Here is an 18,892-nt window from a genome sequence, read left to right on the forward strand (position 1 = left end):
TTATGTTTCTGAAGTTGAATTGTGTTCTTTTTTGTCATAGTGGAATCTGCATATTTTATTTTTGGTTTTGTGTTGGTTGTGTTAAAACAGAGGAAGAGATGAGCGTTAACGAAAGTAATGGTATCCAAGTGGGCCACCAAGATGATGTCGGAAACCTCAATGATGTCAATGACCCAGTCTGAATGGTGGTGTTGGGGTAATTGTTTACCTCCGGCTCAAGGAAACGTTGTTTTTCACATCACAAGCACCATGCTTCAGCTCCTACAACTGAAGGGTTTATTTGCGGGCCTAGCCTATGAGGATCCCCATGAGCATATCAGAAATTTTGTTGATGTCTCTGGACCGTTCACATTTAAGAACAACTCGCAAGAATCGGTCTGTCTTAGGTTGTTCCCATTTTCTCTGATGGGTGCTACAAGCATGTGGTTGGCTGAGTTGCCAAGAGATTCCATCACCTCATGGGATGAACTTACTACTGCATTCCAAGTGCGATTCTTTCCCCCTTCGAAGATTATGACTCTTAGGGATAGCATCCAAGGTTTTAAATGTTTGGAAGGTGAGCCAATCCATGAGACGTGGTTGAGGTTTAAGAAATTGGTGCTGCAATGTCCAACTTATGGATTGCCCAATAATGTCCTGTTGCAGTACATCTATATGAGCCTCGACTCGGTGAACAAAGGAATTGCTGATCAACTTGTTCACGATGGTATAATGTAAAAATGCTATGATGTAGCTTCCCAACTCCTTGATTGCATGTCCAAGATAAATCAGGCATGGTACACTCGTGAGGACCAAGTCTCTCCTCTCAATTTTAGAATAACGAAAGAGCAGATCGAGAAGGATCAAGAGAGAGACCAAAACATGGAAAAGATAATGACCCAGCTGGATATCTCATCCAAAAATGTCAAGGTTGTTGGTATGAAAAGTATTAATGTTGTGGGTGTTGGTGGCGTAAACCCCGATGAAGCCAAATTTAAAGCATTGTACAATGAGGAAGTAAACTTCCTAGCCAACCAAGGAGGAGGTTATCGTGCAAATTACCCAAGATTGGGTGGAAATCAGGGTTGGAATAGAGATGAGGGTTGGAGAGACCGTGACGGAGATTGGCGTGATCGCAACGCCTCTTGGAGAAGGGAAGAAGGATAGGTATATGCCTCCCCACAAGCGTCAAAAGCCTAAGGAATCTGAGGGTGGCCATACGGAAGACATGCTCTCACTCATTCTCAACAAGGTTGAAGGGTCTGATAGAGTGATGAATGAAATGAAAGAGGATGTCTCGACTCTCAACTAGACGTTGACCTCTCACTCAGTCTCTATCAAGAAACTGGAGATCCAAATGGGTCAAATTTCGACACATTTGAATCCAAGACAACAAGGGGGGTTCCCTAGTGATAAAATGGCAAACCCCAAAAATTAAGCTTGATTTGGTACTTGTGTCGTGCCACGACATTAACTAAGGCGCTTCTTGGGAGGCAACCCATGTTTTTAATGCTCTAAGTTTGATTATGAATAATGGGTGTTGATTGTGCAGGTTGAAAAGTGGAGTGTGTTTGAGAATGTGCAATTTGGCAACCTAAAAGTCCAGTCTGCGACTCGCTGAAGAGGTCAGTGAACTCGACTTGGACCGTTGTTGGACCCATGAAACCTGAAGTGGAAGTCTGTAAAACTCAGCGAGCTAATTACTTAATTGGCGACTCACCAAACAGGTGGACGAGCCCGACTTTGTTCTCCATTTGGACCCCCAAATTGACTGGAGGTCCTGTAAAACTCGGCGAGTTAAGTCCACTTGGCGGATCACCGAGTGGTTCGGCGTAGTCAACTAATAGCTCCGAAAGGAGCACGAACTAGAAGGTTTTAAAAGGCCAAATCATTTAAAATTTCAAAATCTTTCATATTCTCTCATTTCTAACCCCGTACACTCTTATCGCACTTTAGATTTTTCGTATTTCCCTTTTTTCGTTTGCTTTTTGTGATTGATCTCATGCTCGAATTTGGATTACTATGCTGCCTAGCTTTTCAAATTATCAATTCAGAATACATGTTGGTTTTTCGAACCCCGCACCTTTGATTAGTTGTTGAACTCAAATGCTTTCAGTAAGTGTGTGTTATTGTGTGTTGGGTAATTGTTGAAATCATGTTTGATGTGTCGGATTGCCTGTATTGTTTTCAAACTTGTGCCTAATGACTTAAATAGATGATTTCCCATGTTTTGTGTGATTAAATTGATTCTAAATTGTTGGGTTGCAGTTAATTTGTATTGGGTTTAGTGGGTGAACTTTGAGTAACCCCGAATTGTGCCAAATGACGTAATTTGCCCAATGATGGAGACTTTGACGTCATTCTTAAGGGGAAAAGTCATCAAATGACCAATTTTGGCCAAACCGAGGGAAGTCTGAGTACCCGTAGGCATGGGTCCTATGGGTCTTGTTTGAATTAAGTGTTGTTTGTGTTTGATTTTGATTTCAGGGGCTGGGAACTTCATTTAGGGAAACGGGGTTGAAAATTGGCACGTTGGGCAGGTTGGCGAGCTGGGTCGAGTTCACTGAACGGTTCGGTGGTTCGCCAATGTTCCCCTTGATCGCCTTTAATTTCTTAATTTTTCCTGGTTGAGTCTGTAACTTTCGGCGAGAAGCCTGAGCTCGCCGAAAGGTTCGTTGGATTGCCCTTTTCTACGCCCCTAACCCCTTGAACACACTGTAATATTCGGTGGGTTGGTTTGAGCTCGCCGAGTAATGTTGGTGATTCACCGAAGGGCCCTGAATATCACCGACATGCTTGATTTCTGGAAAATTTTCAAGCTGGTCCTTTCGACGAGCCCGATTTGGCTTACCTAAGTGACTCGCCGACTGGTTCGGCAAGTCTTTCTGCAACTTGATTTCTGCAACTGTCTTTAACGATTTCTAACAATTTTTTTATGTGTTTTGAAGATATGGCTTGGACCAATTTGGACAAAAGTGACATGCCACCCCGCAAAACGAGCACGGGGTATTGTAATAAATGAGTGAGCAGTTGCTTTCTCTAAAAAGGGCAAGAAAGCACCTCCGAAGGGAGGTAAAGGCAAGGTAAAATCACTCGTAGCTGAGAGACTAGAGCACAACTCCAGCAGTGATGGGGAGTTTCGATTCTTAGGCCTCATTCTCTAAGCCTAAGGATGAACAATTACTATAAATCTGGCAAGCGGAGATTCTTGCAAAGGCTCGTCAAAATCCGTCAAGGATTCCAGAGTCTACCCCTCCTGCTATAGATACAGTGCCAGTTGCGGCATAGACGGTGGTTCCTGCACCACTAGTTCAGGGTCCTCCTCCCCGGTTACTCAACCGGCTAAAGGCCGAGGGATTGAGGACCATCCTAGAGGAGAAGAGATTGTCCACGAATGGTATGGTGGACAGGTACCCTCTTGTGTTGGACACACTCCGGTTCCATAAGTTCGATATATTCACAAGGCCCCGTGGACCATACATTCCCACTTGGGTCAGAGAGTTCTACACCGCATATGGTGAATTAGTACCCCAGAGGAAGAAGAAGGCATATGCATTCAGACCAGTGAAGTCCGTTATGGTACTGGGGAGGACATTTAGATGCAGCAACGACCATATCAATGATGTACTTGATAGGGCTACAGGTTTTGAGCATGACTACTAGAGCATGACCACGTCATAGACTATGGATGTCCTTAAGGGATGGCTAGCTCTTCTTATTTCTGACACCACCCTGAGGTGGATTGAGGCCGGAGCCCCTATTGAGAATAAGGACTTGAATATAGCAGCTCGGTATTGGTTTGGGTTCATGAGTAGCTCTATCATGCCATTGCAGAATGAGTCCATCCACTGCCACCCCAAGGCGGCCTGCCTCGGATTGATCATAGCTAGAAAAAGGATGAACTTAGGGCTGATTATAGAGCAGGAGATGGCCATGAAGGCCAAACAGCGCTAGACGTCCATTCCATTACCAGTACTTATCACAGAGTTATGCCGGCGGGCTGGAGTTCCTATCGATGATAAGAGGGATGTTGAGGTCACACCCACATCCTCCACTGATATCCAGCACATAGAGGCTGAGTACACATGGGATAAGGTGGATAGGAGAAGAGAAGCTGCAGTGGATACATCCCCAGAGGTTGATGTTGATTCTATACCTGCAGAGGCATCTTTGCCTACTTTGGCCTCCAGACCTTCAAGTACATCTACTTCCACTCCTTCCTAGGCCCAAGGTTCTTCTACTGCCTCCCAGCATCCTAGAGCTACTTCAGGTACCACTGCCTCGAGGACTTCGATCACTCAGGCCATGCTCCTCAAGATGGGGCACCTAGCCCATTATGCCGATGTGCAGGCTTCCCGGCTAGAGGCCGAAGTGCCCTGGATGATTGAACGAGCCATTTTAGCTGCTTTGACACCTCTTCATACTTCTATTGATTCTATCATGATGAGAGTTGATAATTGTGAGAGAGGATGGGGGGTTACTACTGAGGTTACGACTTTGAAAGCTGAGGTTTCCAAGTTGAGGAAGGATGTGGACCATCAGAAGTCCACAGACTTCACTTTAATGGTTGAGTCAACAGAGGTTCGTGATGTTCTGGGTGCAGATGTCCTGGCAAGTTCTGATATGCCTCCGGCTACCACCAGAGATGAGACTACGGAGGATATAACTGTTGTTGAGTCAGAGGCAGAGACAGATTAGGAGCAACTCGATATTCAGGAGGCGACCATTTATGGGGACTTGCCTGATTTATAGGAGGTGATAGTAAAATCAACCATTCATACATCATTGACATATACCTCTAGGGTAGGCTCTTGCAGAGCCACAATTGTTTAGACTCTGAGCAATGATGCCCAATCCCAGAGTGTGACCCCAGGCATTGATGCCCCGCTAGACGGATTGATTGAGTAGACAATATCATTTTTTTTACCTCCTTCTTTATTGTTTTTGTTGATTATCTTTGTTTTAGTTGCATTTGAGCACAACTGCTTTTCTTTTGTGGTGGGGTGAGGTATTTCCATACCTACCTCTTGTGATCACATTTTATTTGTGAATATTGGGTTTTGTGATTTATATATGTGTTTGGATTTTGTTTTAATCTTAATCTTGTAGATGTTTGAACTTGTGGCTCCTTGTTTTGAATGGAAATGATTTTGACCTATTTTTTTAAAAAAAATTGTGCCACCTCTATTAATTATGATTGTGGTTGTTCTTCTGAAAATTTTAGTATTGGTTATAATCAATACTGATGACATGAATAGTGCTCTTAACTGAACGAAATGAATGTGCGGCTACGATGAGGCCAAATGAAGTTGTATCGACAATGTATGAACATTTAGCATCTCGTTGTGACTAGCCGGTTATCGAATGAGTCTCTTGTGATGAATGTTGTACACTAGCTAGAAAGTGTGGAATCTCGTTTGATATTGGTGTCAATGCCTTGTGTGATGAGCTTACTTTGAACATTCTGTGATGACACCTAGAATTTACCCCGTTGGTCCGGTTGACAAAGTGATGCAAGCACTTGAAATGATCTTAGGCAAAATTTTTGAAGAGTGAAACAATCTGACAACATACCTGCAAATTCTGGAAATTGAGCAATGTAAAGACTAAATCTCTCTTACCCAGTTGATGGTTAATTGATTTGGTAATCATTTTTACTTTTTTATAATGATTGGATAAAATCCCAATTCTTGGGGTGTGATCATGTGATTATGGGTTGAATTAGTTTATGGGTATTGTTAATTACTAGTTTAAATGCTAAATTAAAGTGAGTTTAATCATTAATTGCAGTTCAATTTACGTATTGTAGTTGCAAATGCAGTTCTAATTTGTTGTTCTTGGCTTGCTCGAGAGAGAGGCTTTAAAACTTAGAATATTGATCAGTGATTTGTAGGTATTGGATTGAGCTGAGTTCAGCTCGAGAGAGTGAATCCTAAACCCAATCCAATCCATCTAGCTTGAAAGAGTGGATGAAATAAGTTGTGGGTTGTTCTTCATTGTTATGTTTGTTGATGTTCGAAAGAAATCACCTGATTCAGGGTAGTAGTTCGAGAGAAAACTATTTTCCATATAGTCTAGCCTACTCACTGATTTTTTGCTATTTAATAGTAGTTTCAATTACCCATATAGAGAAATTTACTTATAATCGATCACATCTCGAGAATACAGACTCCTTATTGTTATTTCGAATTATTTGTGACTGTTTTGTAGTTGATAATTAAAAAACCAAAACCCCCCATCTGACATTCGTGTCACCCCTTTTAATTTTTTTCATGTCTTTTTCGATAATTTCTATTCCTATGGCTGATTAGACCACGTTTGCACTTCCTAATTAAATTTGAACATGTACCGCTCCATTTGGAATTCGACCCCAACTCATTTGTTGGGTTTTATATTGATTAACGATCATTCACACCTAGAATTGGATGAGGTGTGCTTATATCATCAAATCAAAAGACGCCAGGGCAGGATAAATCCCTCCAGGACAGGGCCGTAGTGGTGGTTGGGGTCCGCCGTAGCGGGCATGTCGCGACTTATGTCGGGGAAAAACCCTAATTTCATTATTTTTCTGCAAACTTCTATCTTAAGAGCTAGAAGAAGACCCAGGGCAATTTCTTGACAGTTTTCCAAGACTTTTAAAGCTAAAGGTATGGATTTTACCCCCCCAATCCATTTTTCGATCCATAGAACTTACATTCATGAGTAATTATCATTGTGGGAAGGTTTTGGCCTGAAGCTAATGGTGGAAAAAAGCCCTAGTTGTACATTAGGATCATGGCATTGGTCTTGGGTTATTGGGTTTTGTATAATTCGGGTAAATTAGACCTTAATTATTGATGCTTGCGCTATATTAATCGTTTGTGGACATAGAACAAGCGGAAAGAATCTACAAAGGGAAGACTCAAGTTTCTTAGGAGGATTTAAGCTTGATTTTGAGGTAGGTCACGGGTTGATTTCCTTTTTGTGTGATACATGCCGAATGATTGCTATATTGTATGCATGCGTGTATGTGAATAGGAAAATGTGAATCGAACCTAATGAAATAATGATGTGTGAAATAATACATGCCATGAACATGTTACTTAATTGTATGATTTGAGTATTGTTCATTATGGATGTGATTGTTATTGTGTTGATTGGATCGAGTGTCATGTTCCGACACATACATTAGATCGGGTGTCACGTTTCGACACAAACATTGGATCAGGTGTCACATTTTAACACATATATTGGATCGGGTGTCACGTTCCGATACATGCATTGGATCGGGTATCACGTTCCGACACATTCACATTTTGGGTATGGGTTCCAATAGAGATCTACTTGTGATTGATATGCTTATATCTAATTCTCATTGATAATAGAAGATTGTATATCACTCTGAAACTGTATTTTGTATAAGTGTGCTTAAATATGTTGTGATTGTTCATTGTATATGGTTCTTATGGGAGTAGCCACACGATCCTACCAATACACTGTGGTTGTGTACTGATACTGCACTTTGTCTTTCTTTGTTGAGTACATGGCATCTTCAAGAGGCTATTGACATACCACATTTAGGAGATCCCTAATCAAGACTGAATTCAAGGGTGACCCAGTTCTTCCATGCTGCTATAAGCTCTCATTCTATTTAGTCCATTTTCATCGGACTTAGACTAGTACTTTAGATATTCATTTGTTTAGTTTCAGGGTTGTACCTCTTGTTCTTAGACATGTCATTATTACTGTTTTGGTACATTGACTTTCAGGTTCTAGGTGTTATTTTCCACAATGTTTGGTAGTTTGTTTTTGTTAACTTTCAGAGTTTATGGGAACTCCAGTTTTCCTTAGACACTTAAACATGCTTTCGTATCTTTAAATGTTCTAGTTTTTGTTAAGTTGTGTAGTTTGGTTTTAGTAATGGTTCTCCCACCGGAGGGTTAGCGTGGGTGCCAATCACAAAGGTCTGGGTTGTGACAAAGTTGGTATCAGAGCCCTAGGTTCGTTGATCTCTTTGTACCAAAACGAGCCTAGTATAGTCTTGCGGAATGGTACATAGAGGTTTGTCTTTTCTTCGAGAGGCTATAGGACTTTAGGAAATCTCTCTGTCTTTTCTAGTCTCCTTTCGTGATATGAGTTGATTCCAATTGGTATCTGGCGATCCGAATTGGTATCTAATCTCCTTCACTCTTCTGTCTGTAGATGGTAACCACTAGATTCAATGGCATCAGGCCCGTAGATCCCGTCAATGAGCTAGTTAAGGAGTCTGTAGCCAGAGGCCGTAGTCGTGGCATGGGTAGGGGAAGAGCAAGGGGCACGGGCAGAGGACAAATAGCACCCACCAGGGGTGGTGCCCCAACAGATAATGTTCCAAGAAAAGAGGCCTCTTCTGCACCTTAAGAAGAGGTTGAAGAGAATGTGGAGATTGAGGACGGGGGGGATGTCACAACCTCCGATAAACTACCCCGAACTACTACTATTCCCAGGGTAGATGGACCATTAGGCATTGATGCCTTCTTTCGTCCCTTATTAGGTTGCGTGATGAGTGGTAATGAGCATGAGATGTTGACTTAGTTTCTGAAATTGAAGCCTATGTTCTATGGTTCTGAGAGTAAGGATGCGTATGAGTTTATCTTGGATTATTATGAGAGGCTTCATAAGTTTGGTATTGTACATCAGCATGGGGTAGAATTCGTGACCTTCCAACTTCAAGGTGAGGCTAAGCAGTGGTGGATGGCCTATGTGGAATGTAGATCGTCATTTTCCCCCCACTCACTTGGACACAGTTTCATGCTCTGTTTCTAGAAAAGTATGTACCCCAGACTTTGGGGGATCGCAAAAAGGATGAGTTCATGTCTTTGTAGCAGGGTGGTATGTCTGTAGCTACTTATGAGGCTAAGTTCCATGCTTTGTCTAGATATGTTACACAATTGGTGACTACTGAGGAGGAGAGGATCCGTCTATTCATCTAGGGACTAAACTCCGAGTAAGAGGTATTGTATGTTCACATGACCCATGCAGGGAAAAGTTTTAGTGAGGTACAGATTTTGTGAAGAAAGTTGAAGGAGTTAGACGTGATGGGCAGGCCAAGGCTTTAGCTAAGAAGCCTAATAGAACATGTAACTTTCGTGGTTCTTACTCAAGAGGTTCAAGTAGGCTGACACATGCAGCCCAACCAATTAAGCCAGCCTTGCTCGCTTCTACAGGTAGTCACTCGGGAACTCCATAACAAAATTTTATGCAGGATAACCAGGGAGTCGCACCTTTGTCGGGCAGCATGCCATCTTTTGACGACACATGTTATAATTGTGGAGAACTTGGGAATATGAGGAGAGATTGTCCCCACCTGTGCATATTGGATTCCACATAGCAGTAGGCTAGAAAAGGTGTACCCACGGGCAACAGTAATAATGGTAGAGGGCATCCATAAGTTGGGCGATGAGGGAATCAACAAGGCCGTGGAGGCCGAGGAAATGGTAATACAGGTAAAGGAGCAGTTCATCCAGGCAAGGAGGTTGTTCATTAAGATGACAGGGCTCAGTGTTATGCCTTTCCAGACTTGATCGAGGCTGGGGCGTCTGATGAAGGGATCACAGGTACTATTCTTGTCTGTGACCGTATGGCTACTGTCTTGTTTGATCCAGGTTCTACTTATTCATATTACGTCATTTCAGTTTTCCTTGAGATTTGATATGGTTTGTGATGTATGTGATGCCCTAATTCATGTTTCTACCGCAGTTGGAGAGTCAGTTATAGTCACCCATGTATATCGTGCTTGTCCTATCTTGTTTATGGGTGTTCAGACTTGGGCTGATTTGGTTATTTTTTATATGACTGACTTTGATATATTCTTAGGCATGAGTTGGTTGTCCCTCTATTATGTTGTGTTAAATAGTAATGCTAAGTCTGTGACCCTAGAGGTCCCCGGTAGGGAAAAGTAAGAGTGGGAAGGGGTGTACAAGCCTAAGCTAGCTAAGGTCATATCCTCCATTCGACCTAGGAAAATGGTAGGGAAGGGGTGTTTGGCATATTTGTCAAATATTCAGGATGTTGAGGTTGAGTCTCCCTCTATTGGGTCTATTCCTGTAGTGTCTGAATTTAAGGAAGTGTTTCTTACCAATTTGTCTGGTATGCCTCCGGATAGAGATATAAATTTATGCATTAACTTGAACCAGGTACTCGCCCCATTTCCATCCCTCCTTATCGCATGGCTCCGGTAGAATTGAGAAAGCTTAAGGCTCAAATCTTGGAACTTCTTGATAAAAGTTTCATCCATCCTAATGCTTCCCTGTGGGGTGCTCTTGTCATTTTTGTTAAGAAAAAGGATAGTAGTATGAGGATGTGCGTAGACTACCGATAGTTGAATAGGGTCACAATGCGAGTTAAGTATCTATTGCTTCAGAGAATGCCAATTGCGGAATGGATGTGAGAAAGGATAGCTATGGACTTCGTAGTTTGTCTTCCCAAGTCTATGGGGAAATTTGATTCTATTTAGGTAGTGGTTGACCGATTGACTAAGTCAGTGATTTAAGGTTTCAAGTACACCTCAACCAATTCTAGGTGCCAATGATCGTAAATCGGTATAAAACCCAACTAATGGAATTGGGGTCGAATCCCACAGGGAGAGGTACGTGTTCAAAATTCAATTAAGAAGTATGAATACGGTCTAATCAGCCGTAGGAATAAACATTATCGAAAAAGACATTACACAAATTAAAGGGAAGACACGAATGTGAAATGGGGGTTTTGGTTTTAGTTATCAACTACAAACAATCACAAAAACTATGAAAAATCAATAGGGAGAAAGATTCTCGGGAGGTGATCGATTATAGGCAAATATAGGCATATGAGTAATTGCAACTACTAATAAATAGCTAAATTTCAGTGAGTAGGCTAGACTATTAAGGAGATAGTTTTCTCTCGAACAACTACCCTGAATCAGGTGATATCTTTCGAACATCAATAAGCATGACAATGAAGAACAACCCATACCTTAATACATTCAGTCTCTTGAGCTAAATGTGTAGGATTGGGTTTAGGATTCACTCTCTCAAGCTATACCCAGGTCAATCCAATACCCACAAACCATTAATCAATAATCTTAGTTCTAAAACCTCTCTCTCAAGCAATCCAAGAACACAAATATAGAACTGCATTTGCAACTACAATTCTTAAATTAAATCACAATTACTGATTAATCTCACTTTTAAATAGCATTTAAACTAGCAATTAGCAATACCCTAAAACTATTTCAGCCCATAATCACAAAATCACACCCGAAGAATTGAGGTTTTAGCTAAACATCATAAAAATATAAAAACCATTGCTGAATCAATTATACATCAACTGGGTAAGAGTGATTTTGTCTTTACAATGCTCCAATTTGTTGAATCTTAGAAACCCACTTCCAAATTCTCCAAATTGATTTTTTTTCTCAAAATCTTCAAAGCTAATCTTCAAAGCTAAGGAAAACTATATAGAAAAATCTTCTAGAACTCAAAATTGTTCCAAGATGTAAAAAAGATACTAAACAAAATGCTCAAAATCTAATTTATAGTCACCGAAAATAAGCTACGAAAGCCACCCTATGACCTCTTCCGTCGCCTTTTTGCCTTGGCATTCCGCATCCTCAAGGCCTGTAATTTTGGGCGATCTATCTTGGCTTCGCGGAGCTACTCGGTGATCCGCCAACCTGGTTCTTTCCTTCATGGCTTGGCACACTGAAACTTTAGATGGTCTGATAGCCACTTGGTGATTCGCCAAATGCCTATGGCGATCACCATGCTTGCCTTTTTTCATTTCTTTAGTTCTTTTGTTCCTTTTTGCATGTTAGTGTCCTCACTTTGTTCCTCAATCCATGTACCTGAAAATCAAGGATTTTTCATCAGTTATGGCAAAAATTAAGCATTTGAGGATACTAAATCTATATAAAGAAAGCCCTAAATGAGTCCAAATCTCGGACTCATCAGCACCCCTAACTTAAAATTTTGCTTATCCTCAAGTAAAAGTCAAGTTCAGCAGTTCAATAAGGATGTCTCAAATAGTTCTACATAAGACTCAACATGAATGCACACAACAAGACTCAGCTTACTCATAGGGTGGTTTGAGGCTGGCACCGTTCGAGGCACTTTATTGGAGGGGATGCAGATCACCTATAGGGTAGTTTGAGGCTGTAGATGTGAAACCTTTGGGGGCTGATTTTGTGGAAGATGCTCAGGATAAAGTGAGAAGTATCCAAGCTAAACTTCTAGCAGCACAGAGTCGACATAAAAAGTATGCGGACCGTAAGGTAAGAAACATGGAAGTTCAGGCTGGTGAGCAAGTTCTTCTAAAGGTGTCACCCTTGAAAGGGGTGATGGCATTCAGCAAGAAGGGCTAACTTAGTCCTCGATACATTGGACAATTTGAGATTCTTGACTGTGTAGGGTTAGTGGCTTATAAATTGACCGTACCGCCTGGCCTAACTAGAGTGCATCCAGTGTTCCATATGTCCATGTTGAAGAAGTATCACAGGGACGGTGATTTCATTATAAAATGGGACTTATTTTTGTTAGACAAGGACCTTTAGAATGAGGTAGTGACTTGAATAATTGTAGCCTAGTCTAATTTTGGATAGAATTTGAGTCAGGTGAGGTCTAGGGAAATCTGGAAATGAATGGGGGATTTAACTATGAATATGATCACATAAGTGGATAGCTAAGATGTTAAGGAGCCCGTACGACTTTACATAATCGAATTAGGGCAACTAGAACTCCTGAAACTGATCTTTTCGTGAAAAGGTAGTTTCTGAACGTCAAGGGTGGAAGGTGTGTTGTGAAATGGGGTATTGGAACTCAAATTCCAAGCTTCTTTCTCCGTGTAAGCCACCGAGATGAGATTATTCCCACCAGGGTGGGGCCGATGTGGCGGGTTAGGGTCTACCGTATCAGGCCAGTCACGACTTAAGTCGGGAAAAACCCCAATTTCATTATTTTTTTGCAACCTTTGTTCTTAAGAGTTAGGGGAAGACCTAGGGCGATTTATTGACAGTTTTCCATGACTTTTTATGCAAAAGGTAAGGATTTTATTCCCCTAATCCATTTTTTGATCCACAGAACTTAGATTCTTGGGTAATTATTATTGGGGGAGGGTTTAGGCATGAAGTTAATGGTGGGAAAAGCCCTAGCTGCACTTTAAGATAGTGGGTTTGATCTTGGGTTATTGTGTTAGTTATAATCCAGGTAAATTAAACCTTAATTATTGATTTTTGTGTTAAATTACTCGATTGTAGATAAAAAACAAGTGGAAAGAATTCGGAAAGGGAAGGCTCAAGTGTCTTAGGAGGATACAAGCTTGGTTTCGAGGTAGGTGATGGTTTGATTTCCCGTTTGTATGATATATGCCAGTTAATTGCTTCGGTGTATGCATGCATGTATGTGAATAGGGAAATGTGAATCTAATCTAAAGTAAATGAGTATATGCATATGAATAATTACATTCCATGAAACCATTGCTTGATTGTATGACTATGAGAATTTTCCATTATGGGTGTGATTGTTATTGTGGTTGTGCCGACTGGATCAAGTGTCACATTCCGACATATATATTGGATCGGGTGCCATGTTCTGACACGTATATTTGATCGGGTGTCACATTCCAACACATATATTAGACCGGGTGTTACATTTTGACACATGTATATTGGATCAGGTGTCACGTTCTGACACACTAACAGTTGGGTATGAGTTCCATGAGAAGATCACTCTGATTATATAATTATGTCTAACTGTCGTTGATATTAAGAACTGTATGTTGATCTGGAAAGGAAGTTTGATCTGCATATTCTGTATATGTGTGTATACTGTGTTGTGATTCCTTGCCTATATTTCACTTATTGGAGTAGTCGCGTGATCCTACTGATGAGTCCACAAATTGGATTCATTTAGAGCTTTATTTTAATAGAAATAGTGTCCTCAAATACTTATTTTATCTCATTATTTGATGAAAACACTTAAGTTTCAGGTATTTGAAGTTTTAGTGGAAGCATGGACACTTAGGCGCAAAAAGGAACAAAAAGGCTGAAAAGAACGAAGAAACTGAAGCCTAAGCATCACCAAGCATACTTGGCGAATCGCCAAAGGGACACATTCCGCCCTTTGTTCCAGTACGCGAATTCCTGAAGGAAGAGGATCAAATCAGGGGTAAAAAAGAGCAGTCGGCGCGTCACCGAACAGTTTCGCGAAGCAGTATAATATCGCCCAATGGTCCAGGACGCAGAGATGTTGTAGGCAAGCACAGAAGGCGATGAACCTGATGATGGGAGAATCGCCAAGTTAATCGGCGATTCCGACTAACCTCGCCGAAAGATCTGCCACCACTATTTTCTGAAGTATATAAATACTAAACTTGTTATTAATTTTTGAAGAGTAGAATTGTTAATATAATTTTTAGAATAGAATATTACTTTTTAGGATATTTTTTCTCAAGTTTGGAGAGGGTTTTGTGGGAGACATGAAGAAAAAAGGATTTCATCTTCCCCAAGTTGGAAGTGGGTTTTCTCCATTCTTCTTCCTTTGCTTAAATCAAAGTTTAATTCCTTATACCCATTTGATTTTATTATCATTTTAGGTGTATTTTGTTATTTCTTGATGTGTGGCTAAAACCCCCCATTCTTTGGGTGTGATTTAGCAAATATGTGTTGATATTGCTGTTGGGTCTTGCTTTCTGATAGGTTAGATGTATTTTAATGGAGATTTCACCTAGTGGTAGTGGTTTAATTTAATGGATTTGTAACTGCAAATACAAAACCACCCATGTGTTTTCGGCTTGCCCGAGAGGGAGGTCGTGAAACCAAGACCCCTAGACGGATGGCCTAAGGAGTGGGTCGACATGAGGTTTAGCCCAAGAGGGTGAGCCCTAGTCCCATATCCTAACACTCAGCTCGAGAGAGTGAGTGGGGTAAGGCGTAGGTTGGCCTTCATGCGGTAATGGGTGTCCGAGAGGAACACATTTTAAACGGGGTAAGTTACTCGAGAGGGAACTTATTTCCATCTAAAGCTTAGCCTAGTCACTATTATCTTGCAAAATTCCTATCGAAAGCATGCACCCAACGATTTATCTCAATTTGTATTGCGGTCACACCCCAAGAACTTTTCCCCATACTTGATTTTCCTTATTATTTGTTGTTTTTATTACACTTGTGACAAAACCCCCATTTGTTAATTGATACTTTTGTGTCACCCCCTTTGATTTATTATGTTTTTAATCGTTAATGTCTTTAGCTACGACTAGTTAAAACTAAATTTTATTTTTCTACTAATTCTCAAAACCACTCCCTTGGGACACAACCCCAACCCTTGGTTGGGTTACTATATTATCGACGATCATAAACACTCATACTGTAGATTAGTGTCATTGGTCATGATAAGCATCAAAATGGCACCGCTGCCGGGGAGTGGTGTCACGTGAAAATGTAGTTAACTATAGCTTTTTGTTCTTTCTAGTTACAGTTTCTACTAACTTAATTTTTAGTTTTGTTTTCTTTAAAGTTGTTGTTTTAAGGTAAATATGTCGAGTAGTGCATGTAAGAAGATGGAAGAGCTTGAAGGCCAATACGAACAGGGAAGCTACGTTTCTCTGCATGAACGAAAGAGAGTTCTGAAAGAAAATGAGGGAAAGGTCGAGGTAATGCTCACACTACTGCTCAAAAAGGCCAATGAGCAAGATATATTGTTGGAAGAGTTGAGAGAAAATGTCTTGATACTAAACAAGACTATAACCTCTCACTCCATGCTCATTCATCTACTGGGGTCCCAAATGGAACAAATGCTATCTTCTATCTATCCAAATTTAAGTGTGGGGTGCCCTTATGAACCTAAGGACAACCCCACTAATGAGGGATAAATAAGGACTTGCATCATGCCACGGCGTTAACTACGACGTTGTTTCGGAGGCAACCCGAAACCCTTTAATTGCTTTTTGTTTCTTGGTAAAATAATGGTGTATTGTTAGTACAGGGTGAAGCTATGGAAGTGCTTGAAAGGGTATATGGAGGCGAGCAATAGGACCAGTTGGCGGATCGCCGACAAGTTCGGTGGACCCGACCTATCCCTCCATTTGATTCAAGACATCTTCAAGGTTGAGTTAGTATAACTCTGCGAAGTGAGGAATTTATCGGCGCATCGTCCACTTAGTTGGCGATCTCAACGGAGACCGCTGTTGATATTCCCACATGAACTAAAGGCGCTACTAAATTTGGTGAGGAAATTAAATAGTCAGCATGCTGTCGAATGATTGGACAAACTCGACTAATATCGCCGAATGGGCGAAAGCTGGTCTGGTTTTGCATACCAAAGGTTTAAAAGTTCTATTTCATTCACTCTCCTTCACTTTTTCCCTCTTCACAAACTCACACCAGTACTCTAGCCTGATATTTCTTGTGTTTTAGAATATTTTAGTTGTCAAACTGTGCTCGAATTCGGATTGCATTGCTGCATAACATTTCATTAGTATCTGATTCAGCACCAAAGGTTGGTGACTTGAACCTCATGTTTATTTCTTCGAAATTGTACTCATTTGCATAATATGACTCATTGTTGAGTCTCTCCGAGTTGATTGAATTACATACATTCTCAATTACTATTCAATAACTCTTGTTTAAATGATGGAATCTCGCTCACGTGCACTTAAAATTGAATTAATTTACCGCGGGAGTGTGTAAGTGCTATGGGTCTTCATTGAGTTGGTGTTGTAGAGGCTTCAATTGAGATATAAAAGGTTGCAGGGTCAAATTTGGAAGGATGGGTTGAAAATAGACATGTTGGGTTGATTTGGTGAGCTGAGTAAAGCTCGTCGAACCGCTTGGCGGTTCTCCTAACGTCCCCATTTTGCCTTTAATTTAAATTTGTAATTGACTCTGTAACTTTCGGCGAACAAGATTGAATCGCCACATACACTTGGCAAACCTTCGAAAGGTTTCCTGTTCACACTTTTTTTCTGCACCCTTGTACCATCTATACATCATTTTCAGCAAATCGCCTAAAGGGGTGAGCACTTCACCAATTGTTTTGGTGAAACAATTCTACACCCAGGACACCCCTTTTCCTATTTTGTCTAACTTTTCTCGAAGTCTTTTGCAGAAATGGCTAGACCAAAAGTTGCAGGAAGGGACATGCCACCCCGACACGTAAGAGCACGAGATTTCAAAAGAGACGAAAAGATAGCAGAACTGGCAAAAGAAAGAAAAGAGAGTAAGAAATAAAGTGTCAGCAAGAGGATCCCCATTGATCCCATTATTCCTTCGTGGAAACGTGGACTCTACACAGCTATAAACTGCTTTTGGGCAGCCCACGAGTTGGTCAAAATGATTGCAGCTGATATCGCTGCAGAAGCTAGGGAAAATGAACACAATGCGACCCAGAATGACAATCCAAGGACCATTGTCGAATTTCAGGTTAATGCATCAGGCAATGGTGCCCCGACAGATGGAGAAAGCGTGTAGACAGGATCCCCTCCTTACCTTCCTCTCTATTTTTTCTTTAATTTCACTACTGGATATTTATCAGTTGCATTTGAGGACAAATTTTTTTATTTGTAGTGGGGTGAGGCCCATACTTTTTGTGCACCTTTTGTGTTGATACTCGTGTTTTTGTGTACATTTGGGTTGTCTGTTTTTAAGTGTAGTATATACTGCTTTTCGTGGATGTTTGAGCTTGTGGCTCCTCTTTAGTTTTAATTTGCAAAACATTTTGACCCTTTTAAAAAAATTTCACTTTTCGAAAATTTCTGCCACCTCTTGTGTTGAAAGTGATTGTTCTCGTACAAATTTGAGTCTCGGTTTCGATCAATACCGATGACTTGAATAGTTCTCTCAATCGAACAAACATGAATGTGCGGCTACAACGAGACCAAATGAAGTTGCATAGGCAATATGTGAACTCTTTGCATCTCGTTGTGATTAGCCATGTATCAAATTGATTCTCTTGTGATGACCATTGCACACTAGTGAAAGTGTGTAGTCTTGTTTGACGGTAGTGTCGATGCCTTGTGTGATGAGCTTACTTTGAACCATGCATGAATAAACCTAGAATTTGCCCCTGTAGTCCGGTTGATTAAGTAAGGTGTGCTTTTGAGATGATCTTAGGCAAATTTTGAAGAGTGTGAGCTAATTTGACATATACCTCTTTTGTGGCCTACCCGTGAGCGTATGAAACTTTCTTGAACACCCTTTGAGCCTTACCTTTCTTCAGAAGAACCTTGATGAACCCTAGACCTTACTTGATCCACTACCTATGATCCTCTTGATTTGTGATTTAGTGAATAGACAACCTAGGCTTTTAGCCTAAGTTGGGGGTGTGGTGAAAAGGAAAAGGAGAAGTCAAGAAGTGCAAGAAAAGTCTCCATTAACCCATGATGTTGCGGAAAAATGGAAACCCTCCATATAAAAAAAAAGGAAAAGAAAAAGAAAAGAAAAAAATGAAAAAGAAAAAGTTGTGGAATAAAAGTGCAAAAAGAAATTGGGTTTCCAAGCAATCCATGGATAGTGAATAAAAAGATGACTTAGAGGATCTAGAAAAAGAATTGATAAAGGAAAAGAAGGGAATGCCTTGAGAGTACCACATCTCATGGGGAAAAAGTCACTGAGCCTAAATGACCATACCTTTACACTCAGCCCCATTACAAGCCTTAGAAAAACCTTTTTGATCTTGAGTCGAACCGAAGATCAATTGGAAAATAAGGGCAAGCCTATGGGTGAAAACATGCATTGTATTCCTCTTTTTGAGTGTGAGAATTGCATCTGATTCCTGATCTTGAATTTATTAACCTATATGTGTGAGTATGGAATCATTCTTTATGTGAGGGCATTTAGATACTCTTTGTTGAGCTTGAACTTTCACAAGTACCAAGTATTGCGAGCATGAGAATATTTGGTAATGGTGTGTCACAACTTGAATCT

Source organism: Solanum verrucosum, unplaced genomic scaffold, assembly GCF_900185275.1.
Source record: "Solanum verrucosum unplaced genomic scaffold, falcon-dt-bn FXZP01000166.1, whole genome shotgun sequence".
In the NCBI taxonomy this organism is placed as follows: Eukaryota; Viridiplantae; Streptophyta; class Magnoliopsida; order Solanales; family Solanaceae; genus Solanum; species Solanum verrucosum.